Source organism: Odontesthes bonariensis, chromosome 8 (assembly GCF_027942865.1).
Source record: "Odontesthes bonariensis isolate fOdoBon6 chromosome 8, fOdoBon6.hap1, whole genome shotgun sequence".
NCBI lineage: Eukaryota > Metazoa > Chordata > Actinopteri > Atheriniformes > Atherinopsidae > Odontesthes > Odontesthes bonariensis.
Window position 1 is genome coordinate 35605871 of NC_134513.1, and position 9839 is coordinate 35615709.

The 9839-nt window shown below is 40.5% G+C and overlaps 1 long non-coding RNA gene across 1 annotated transcript; it reads left to right on the forward strand.

Annotated features, from left to right (window-relative positions):
- The first annotated feature begins 5661 nt into the window (after positions 1 to 5661).
- LOC142385885 (uncharacterized) lies at positions 5662 to 6768 on the forward strand. The gene is made up of 2 exons (XR_012770261.1): positions 5662 to 5893; positions 6025 to 6768. It is a non-coding gene; the product is annotated as an uncharacterized LOC142385885 (long non-coding RNA).
- The last annotated feature ends 3071 nt before the right edge of the window (positions 6769 to 9839 follow it).

A 9839-nucleotide genomic window follows, 5' to 3' on the forward strand; every position in this document is an offset into this window, starting at 1 on the left:
CAGAATCATGTGACCGCCACACTTTCAGTTTCACACAAGCTTTGATCAAATTTCACTTTCACTTCAGTCATATCTGTTAGGTAAATGTAATATTTATGATTATATGATTATAAGCGCTGTACACTTTTACTCAGATAAAAGGCATTTTCCGTGAAAACTAAACTGATTTTCACATAAATGAGTGTTATTAATCTCCATCCATAACAAGCATGGGGATCAACTGAGCTTTGAGGAAGCAGTTTGCAGGAAACAATGTTCTGATATTTAGTCGCAGAAAGAAAAACAACCTACAGACATCTGTAGTTTGACTCACAATGAGGTAATATTCCACCGTCTTAATAGCAGTCACAACGGGGGCATCTGGAGAACTAAACTTTTTGCTTTAGTTTTGGAACCACTAATGTGGCAGAACATAAGCGACTCCGATAAAGCAGAACTGTACAAACGTGATCAAATCAGAAATCTGGGTACTTTTCTAAAGGACGATGTGAACACCAACATTTCTCATATTTATTAAGAACCAGGATATTACTCGCAATTAGAATATTACCATGGATATAAATGCATTCATTGCTGATAAAGAATAGATGCAAAACTTGGATTGTCGCTCAAACTTAAAGCCAGCTGATGCTCCATCTTCAACAGCTTTGCTGGGTGGGGCTGAAAATAAATGTTTTACCGTATTCTTCTGTGGAAAACACTGACAAAGCTGTCCCCACTCCATTCATGGAGGAAAATGTTGGACAAACGGACAGAACCGTCTCAGACTTGTTTACGATGGAGATTGCTACCATGTTGGAAACCAATGTGGAGACCTGCAAAAACTAACTGATTTTGACAATCACAGTTCCTGTGTAGTGGCAAGGATCCATCATGTAGATCTGGGCGATTGTGGACTTGCTTTGACCCTACATCCGGTCAGAAGTGGCTCTACCCGTCACCTACATATCGCAGCTTGTGTACCCGTAGCGTTAATTTCTGAGGACGCGCACCAGAGGATTATAGGATGCCCGAGGCAGCCATGACAAATACGCATAGTGAACAGCCAGTACATTACCAGCCTAAGACATCACAAGCAGTAACTGTTCATTTTAAATTAAAAACATATTTACATGACATATACATCATATATGACATGACAAAAGAATGACTCAGAGCCTAAGTACAGATAAACACCACATTACCTTCCCGGTGTCCTCTGAAAAGGATCTGAGTGGCGTGGAACAGCAGCTTCTCTTTGCCACCACCTTGGGAGATCATTTTGGAGCAGGAGGTGAGATCCTGAGGCAAACCTTGGGTCTGCAGCGTTCCACAGCAAATCCACCAGGAGGGGCATCCATCACTGTTGCACCCAACGATAATTTTTATAGGATTTATAGATATTAGAATAAAAAAAAAATACGTTCCATTCATTTTACTCTTCATGTTGCCTGCAAGTAACTTCTTCACATCAACGGCCCCCGTCTGTGCTCCACAGTTCAGGATGATTCAAGCTGTGGTACTTCACACCTGAAAATGGATTACTTCTTGTTTTACTACCGATTACTGCTGACACAGCAGCTCCTGCTGATGGAGTTCAACGTTCAGTTGTGGTGGAAACGGGACAAAAACCTGTTCAAAACACATGTTTCACACAAAAAACTGTAGGATTAAATATTGTTAATCATAAATGAATTAACATTGGTTGATATGATTAAAACAACTAATCGGATCAATGCAATACAAAACAGCTTGCCTGAGGCCAAAGGCTGCAGACACTGGTGAGGAGCCAATAAAAGACTTTGCCAGCCTAATCGATAGTCAAGCTGGCAGTTAGGTCACCGCTGGGGGCCAACAGACACACTGCATCGGGGGTCTGAGGAAGAGCAGCATCCAGCAAACTCAGTCCTCAGCTCACTTACAGAAGCTCCATGCGTGCACACGCAACCCAAACTCAGCATCCCCTCAGGCACCATGATGAATCCAGCCACAATGCCGTGGATATGCGGGTCTCCAATAACTAAGACGGACAGTGGAAACAAAGATTTGTTGTAAGAATAATGTCAACTCCTAAGTATCACTTACGTAAACCATTGTTTTCTAAATCAAAGCATGCTGCCTTCTTGTCTGCAGACTCATCTGGAGTGATGAGCCTGTGGCTTCGTCCGGTGTGAAGTGAAGTTGGCTCTATGGTGACTCCCTGTACCATCACACAAATAAGAGCATTTCAATTTACATCACATATACTGAACTGTTCTTCATTAAGAAACATTGAAATTCTACATGCAAAACAGAAAAAAAAAAAAAGAAAAAAAAAGGGGAGGGGCATGACTGCTGAGGCGCCAGCGTCCTCTTCAGGGCCTCGTGTGACATTAACCTTTTCTGTGAGGCATCGAAACATAGAAAAGACAAAAGACAGCTGATATCAGGATCCTCAAATATCAGACATGGTCTGTATTCCCTGGTCACACGTGGTAACAAAGGAGCCTCAGGCCTTCTGCGTCAGCGACAGAAGTGAAAGTGTGCTCAGATAAAATACGTCCACCATTAAGATAAGATAAAAAGATAAAAGTTTACAATCTAATAACATACTCAGTTTGAATTCAAAGTTTTCAGGTGAAACTACCTAAAATGATACATTTGCACCTCCAACATCCCATACAGGCGTATTACACATCTGTAAGTGGTGAATGTTGGTTATGCTTTCAGCCACTATTTCCACTGAACAGCCCTAACACATATAACAGGCAGTGTTATTTTAACATTTCTTTCTAAACTGCATCATTAGTGAGGCGAGCATCACAAACAGGAGCTCATTTTCTCATGCTTGTGTGCCATACATTCATTTTGTCACAAAGTTCATACGTTCAATAAGAAATTCATAACTGCTGAAGATAAAATACTGATGGGATTTTAATTGATGTAGCTGAAAATCATCCGACAGCTCTGCAGCAGCTGACAGGAGCATGCGAGTTAGGTCCCCGTGTTTGCACAGAGTTTATATAAATAAAGACAGTTGAGCAAAAGTTCAGTCATTTCCTGCTTGTCAGATTAAAGCCTTTGCATGAGCTTCACAATAAGAGCCCTACCTGCCTGAAACTGGCTGCTAGGTGGCAGGCAAAGCCAGTTTAACCGACTACATCTGTTCATTCTTTGATGTAATGATCCTGTTTTACTTTGAAGCATCCATGTCTGCATCATTTAAGTAATCTTTGACCTTTATTATGAAGTCCCATTCAGCTCAAACATTCTCCATCAACAGGACACAACACGACCATCTCTACAAGTCCTGTATTCAATCATAATACATCTCCTGTCTAATGGATATTCTGCTAATCTTAATCCAAATGGGATCGCAGGCAGTAAAATAAATTACTGAGCTCATAAATCAAGTGAAGTCACTTTCCCCATAGACATCAATGCAAACTGCCCTCTGCTGGCCGTTAGGTAGAATGTAGGTGGAAGAAACATTTTGCTTCTTTTTTATGGAAGCAAATCGTAATCAAAATTCAAATTCAAATGCATTATCAGAAATGCTTTTTCATTTTAAGAATGTGGCTGCATTATTTGACTCATAAATAAAATTACTAATCAATCATCCTATTTGCATTTCAATTTTCTTCTTCAAGACTGCTCATTCTTTCACTTAATTCAAATGAAAAGGACAAAGACATTTGAAATTTAATTTTCAAAATATGCCTCAGCAAATAGATACCAAAATTCAATTTGAAATGTAAAAGTTGAAAATTCAAATGCATTATCAGAAATGCTTTTTCATTTTAAGAATGTGGCTGCATTATTTGACTCATAAATAAAATTACTAATCAATCATCCTATTGCATTTCAATTTTCTTCTTCAAGACTGCACATTCTATGCCATAATCAAAAAGAAAACAAAGCGGACATTGCTTTTTCGTTTTCGTGGTCTGCATGCAAAATACTGCCCACAATTCGATAACGAAAAAGCAATCTGAGCGGCGCAGGAGAGTGACGTCACGCCTGCTGACCGTGCTACCCATCATGTAGGCTACGGTAGGGGGCGGTGTGCACATTTGCTGTACAGTTTAGCTGCCCAGGTGGAGTCAAACAATATATCCGATTCTGATGCCCGTGACCGGGTTGAACGGGTCACAGAGAGCTTGGCTGCATACTCTGCCGTCACAGATTCAGAGGTTAGTGCAGCAAGGGCTAGCGCGTCGCGGCTACGACCGGCCATGACTTTCTGGCCGCGGCCATTACTGAGGGAGCAGCCATTAAAGGATAAGACCGGTTTTTTGACATTGGGCCCTTGATTTCACATTATAACATGATGTTCTACTCACCCCTGCTTGTTGTTTGTCATTTGGAGCTGTTCCGAAGATATTCGCGAGGCGTCTGGCTGCTCTCTTGAGATATTCGGCCATGAAACGGTTTCCTATGGGCAAGTTCATACAGGCACAAACTATGCTGTTTATAATTTATTAATTACTCTACACCAGCACTGATAACGTGGAGGTGCGTCGCTTACTTAAAAAAATCCGGGTTACTAATTTTGAATTTTAGCCGAATGAATAAATAGGCAGCAGGTCTGTGGGCTGTCTGTGGCAGTAGCACGACGATGACGTCAGTAACACCCACTTTACTAAAAAAAATCAAAATTACAATAACCCGGATTTTTTTAAGTAAGCGACGCACCTCCACGTTATCAGTTCTAGTGTAGAGTAATTAATAAATTATAAACAGCATAGTTTGTGCCTGTATGAGCTTGCCCATAGGAAACCGTTTCATGGCCGAATATCTCAAGAGAGCAGCCAGACGCCTCGCGAATATCTTCGGAACAGCTCCAAATGACAAACAACAAGCAGGGGTGAGTAGAACATCATGCTATAATGTGAAATCAAGGGCCCAATGTCAAAAAACCGGTCTTGTCCTTTAATGAGGCTGAGACAGACGTTGCGAACAGGAGTCGGGGGAATACCTTTCACAGGTAGGATTCAACATTATTATTGGTTGCATTTTGTCAATAGAATATTATTGTACTGTATTTGTGCCTGCCGGCGAAATCGTAGCCAGCAAACGTTAAACTAGGATATGTTTATAGCCGGTGTTATGCCGAGAAGTGCACCCCCTGCTGGTCGTACTTTAAGGCGAGTCTGTGATGGAATGATATGATATAACTACATCATAATTTGTTTACCTAATTGAATTAACGGATGCAAATCTCAATAAGTCCAAATATGTATATAAAATTAAAATAACCAAATTTCATAGTTTCAGGTTCATTTTTATATCATTTCATCTGGGCTATAATGAGTTGAGATTGTTAATAGAAAATGTATCCAACCGTCTTTCGTGTTGACTACAAAAGTATTAGTCACGGCTCTTACTTTTGAATATATGTCCAATAATATAAAAATAGTTAGGAATAGGAATACTCTAAACTCTACAATTGTCGGATTATCATAATTGTACACGTATTATTAATTTACATGAAGAGATGTGAAAAAAAGATGCACGAATGAAACACCATTGTCAGCTGAATATTATTTTTTTTGGATAAATGTAATAATCCACACCTGAAACGGTTTACGCGCGCTCCGTGAATGGGAATGCACTTCTCGGCAGAACACCTCTGTTCACACGGCTATTAGGCCAACGGAGACTTCATAAATCATATATTCCATAACACAGACTTAGATTACAACTAACACAAGAATGCTACTTTTGAAATAATGCAAATATTACTGTTATAACATTGACCATCAGATTTTACTCAGGTTTATTAATGACGTTTATTATGCCTGTATTATTCACATGTAATTCTTTCATCCTAACAAAAGTATTTACCTCATGTCTCATACCCACCCCTCAGATTGTCCGACCGAGAGTTGGTGTTATTCCCTCCATCTTGGGCTTACAGGTTCACCTAATAAGAGTAGGTGTATCATCATAAGGCTATTAGCATTCATAAATTGAAATATTATCAATAACAGGGCGGGGTGAAATACTTATCCCTGTGTGTGTGTGTATTTTTATATATTTTAATATTATGCTTCTTCATTTTAGCCAGAAAAGGGCAGGACTACATGTTCTTCCAGAAAAGCTGAAGAGAGCCTGTCTGTGGCCACTCAGGATGACCCAGAAGCTTCAACCTCAAACTCACTAACTCAGCCTAATGATTTGAGTATTTCTTTTTTAAACATCATATCAAAATTACCGTTCTAAATATGTTAAATAGCTACTTCTCAATATTTATACTGGTGGATGTTGTGGACAATGCTTTGTACTACATCGCAGGGGTTGTAGTCCTCCAGATTCTGCAAAAGCTGTCCTGTGGTGTGTGCCATGCAAGCTTGGTCAGAGATGCTGTACCTTCATCATTTCATGATAGCTACCACTTTCTAGCCCTGAAAAACAACGGTGTACTAGTGATTCCATCATGTGGCACAGTGAAGGTGCTGAGAGCTGCAGAGTGGGTGATTCACCAAGCTTCAGCAAAGCTGTAAAGACGACGACAGTCACGTACATCATCCGGGAGGAGAACGGAGGATGTTTTTCAGCTTGGGGAACACATTGAGGAGACAAAGTTTGGCATCAACAACCATTATTCCAACTTGTTGTCATTGTTTGTGTCTGTGTTTCTGAAAATAAGGCTCCACCACATTGGCAAACTGACCTCTCTTGACCTGCATAAAATGGAGCATGAGACAGAAGCTCTGCAAAACACTCCTCTTTCAGGGCTTTTAGCTCATTTTGTTTTGCTTTAGGTTGATACCATTCAAAATATTAAAACTTGTGTATATACAACTACCTTCTTGTACAGTGTTTTTTATATTCTATTATAGTATTTCTATTTTTCTAGACTAACTCAGAGAGATCCCTGAACAAGGAATGCATGTGTCTTGACTGCGGTTCATGCACAATTGGCAATTTAAAAAACATTGCACCTTGAACCTTGATGCTATGGTCATAACAAAGTTATGCTGTGAAGCCAAAAAAAGCAAAAATCAAAGATATTTTCTTACATTGTTTTGGCCTTGTGAAATACTTTATTACAGATTTGATAAAGATGTTACATAAAAATCATAACAGCTGTATAGTGTCTTTATTCCTCTTCAATGATACAAAGCTTGTAGTACATGATTGGAAAATTCGTTAGGTCAACAGCTTGAATGATCTTCAAGCAGTGTGTATACATACGTACTCATTCATTCGTAGGGCACCATAGGCAATCGTCAAATAAATACACATACAAAACAAACATCCTCTACCTTTCACTAGAAATATATATATATACACATACATATGTACAAAGCTGGATTCTCATTCCATCCGTTCCAAAGTACAAAATTACGACAAGGCTCGAGCTGCCAAAACAGCGGCAGCTGACAACGGGCATCGGTGTCTTATAAATATAGCCTACTGACCAGTCTATACAACCAATAATAATGTTGAATCCTACCTGTGAAAGGTATTCCCCCGACTCCTGTTCGCAACGTCTGTCTCAGCCTCATTAATGGCTGCTCCCTCAGTAATGGCCGCGGCCAGAAAGTCATGGCCGGTCGTAGCCGCGACGCGCTAGCCCTTGCTGCACTAACCTCTGAATCTGTGACGGCAGAGTATGCAGCCAAGCTCTCTGTGACCCGTTCAACCCGGTCACGGGCATCAGAATCGGATATATTGTTTGACTCCACCTGGGCAGCTAAACTGTACAGCAAATGTGCACACCGCCCCCTACCGTAGCCTACATGATGGGTAGCACGGTCAGCAGGCGTGACGTCACTCTCCTGCGCCGCTCAGATTGCTTTTTCATTATCGAATTGTGGGCAGTATTTTGCATGCAGACCACGAAAACGAAAAAGCAATGTCCGCTTTGTTTTCTTTTTGATTTTGGCATAGAATGTGCAGTCTTGAAGAAGAAAATTGAAATGCAATAGGATGATTGATTAGTAATTTTATTTATGAGTCAAATAATGCAGCCACATTCTTAAAATGAAAAAGCATTTCTGATAATGCATTTGAATTTTCAACTTTTACATTTCAAATTGAATTTTGGTATCTATTTGCTGAGGCATATTTTGAAAATTAAATTTCAAATGTCTTTGTCCTTTTCATTTGAATTAAGTGAAAGAATGAGCAGTCTTGAAGAAGAAAATTGAAATGCAAATAGGATGATTGATTAGTAATTTTATTTATGAGTCAAATAATGCAGCCACATTCTTAAAATGAAAAAGCATTTCTGATAATGCATTTGAATTTGAATTTTGATTGCGATTTGCTTCCATACCCAACTACTGAGGTTTGTAAATCAGAACTGAATACAGTGAATTGTTCTCAGAGTGGGATCTCAGCTGAATCCACTAGAAATCAGCAACCTTGGAAATCTGGTGTAGAACGCTTGATGGCCACTGGCACAAGCTGCAAACACCCACTCATATCCCCACACATGCACAGACATGGCTAAGCAAACGTCCGGCTGTCTCCTCGAGTTTCATTTTCCACTGGAGCATTCCAGCCCTTACCTGCGCCAGCATCAGGGTATTCAGGCAGAGAGGAGGGGAGCCGAGCCGAGCCAGGCGCCTTCCTTCCACACAAAACCCCAGACAGCCCAACACAGCCGAGAACAAACAGCGAGCCGATTGGGTTTCACGTCTTCCTAAATGTGCTGCATCCACATGCCTCCAGGGTCAAAGTCCAGGCAGCGCCAGGCAACTTCATCCGTGCTGCACCAGGATCACTGACCCCCTGTTTGAGGCAGTTTAAAGTATGCAAAAAAAACAAACAAAAAAAAAACATGCCACATTAGTTGGGTTTTTTTTTTGTAAAAGGATCCTCATTCAGACATCAAACGAGGAAACTATTCTCACTGCAGTGTGGAAGGAGCTCCTCTCAGACAGGTGTCCTGTTCCTTCATGTATCATATTAGCTTATAAAACATTAACATTCACTGCTGAAAGTTACCAATGATCTCCTCTTAGCCTCTGATAGCGGACTTGTGTCTGTGCTTGTCCTGTTGGATCTCAGTGCTGCATTTGATACGGTCGATCACAGTATCTTATTACACAGACTTGAACATGTTATTGGGATTAAAGGAACTGCATTAGGCTGGTTTAAGTCATATTTATCTGATAGATTTCAGTTTGTTCTTGTAAATGAAGAATCTTCCTCACACACCAGAGTAAGTCATGGAGTTCCTCAGGCTTCTGTGCTTGGACCGATTCTTTTCACTTTATACATGCTTCCATTAGGTAACATTATTAGACAGCATGGCATAAATTTCCATTGCTATGCTGATGATACTCAGCTGTACTTATCTATAAAACCAGATGAACCCAATAGGTTGGTCAGACTACAAACATGTCTTAAAGACATAAAGACCTGGATGACTCAGAACTGTCTGCTTCTAAATTCAGACAAAACTGAAGTCGTTATCTTTGGACCTGAGCGTTTCAGGGAGAAATTGTCTAGCCAGATACGGCCCTTTGCCCGTCCCTGTCCGGCCCGCGCCCCCCTGCCCCCTCCAGTCAAAAATAAAAACGGATTTTGGTGTGCATGCGATGCAGCTGTCTTTTATTTTGAAAGGGCCTGACGCATTGTTTATGAATGCACGCACAGTGACAGTGACAGGTGGCTAGCATCCGAATCCCTGATCCACACAAAATGTCCTCTCACGGTAAAAAAAAGAAAAGTTGATTCAGAATGCCACGGTTTCAACAAGGCATGGACAGTGAAATATTTGTTTACAGAGGTAAAAGGTAAAGCTGTGTGTTTAGTTTGTGGTGTGTCAGTGGCTGTGTTATAAAGGAGTATAATATCCACCGTCACTACATGACTTAACACGGGGAGAAATACAAGAACTTTTACAAAACGTTTGCCATCCA